The 489-nt window shown below is 33.7% G+C and overlaps 1 protein-coding gene across 1 annotated transcript in view; it reads left to right on the forward strand.

Annotated features, from left to right (window-relative positions):
* LOC107643136 (ubiquitin-conjugating enzyme E2 20) overlaps positions 1–489 on the forward strand; it is a gene marked incomplete in the record, with an annotated part of 3,200 nt that overhangs the window by 261 nt on the left and 2,450 nt on the right.

The following is a 489-nucleotide window of genomic DNA, read 5'->3' on the forward strand; positions in this document are numbered from 1 at the left end:
TCTCAGAAGGTTTTGCTTTTCTAACACATTGTTTTCGATTGATTCAGTATTTGTGCTATGCCGATTTGAAATCTGAATTCCTTCTTGTTCTTTGTTCTCTCCTTTAAAGATGTATTGTTTCATCTTTATTACATTATTCTAACAAGAAAGCACGTTCTTTTTTATGGGTTGAGTTTTCGCAATGGAGTTTTGATTCTTTTGTGTTCCTAGTAAAAAAGATCTTAAAGTACTTGTTTCTTTCTAACTCCTTAATTGTTTTGTGGCCATTGTTAATTGAACAGATTGCAATCTGAACTGATGGCGCTCATGGTAAGAAGCTTATATGCCCACTATATATATAATCTTTCTCTTTGATTTGGAAAAAGATTACTGATTATTGAAGCTTTGTGTTCATGGGAATTTCAGATGAGTGGAGATTCAGGTATATCTGCGTTTCCTGAGGAGGACAACATATTATGCTGGAAAGGGACAATAACAGGAAGTAAAGAC

This window comes from Arachis ipaensis, chromosome B05, assembly GCF_000816755.2.
Source record: "Arachis ipaensis cultivar K30076 chromosome B05, Araip1.1, whole genome shotgun sequence".
NCBI lineage: Eukaryota > Viridiplantae > Streptophyta > Magnoliopsida > Fabales > Fabaceae > Arachis > Arachis ipaensis.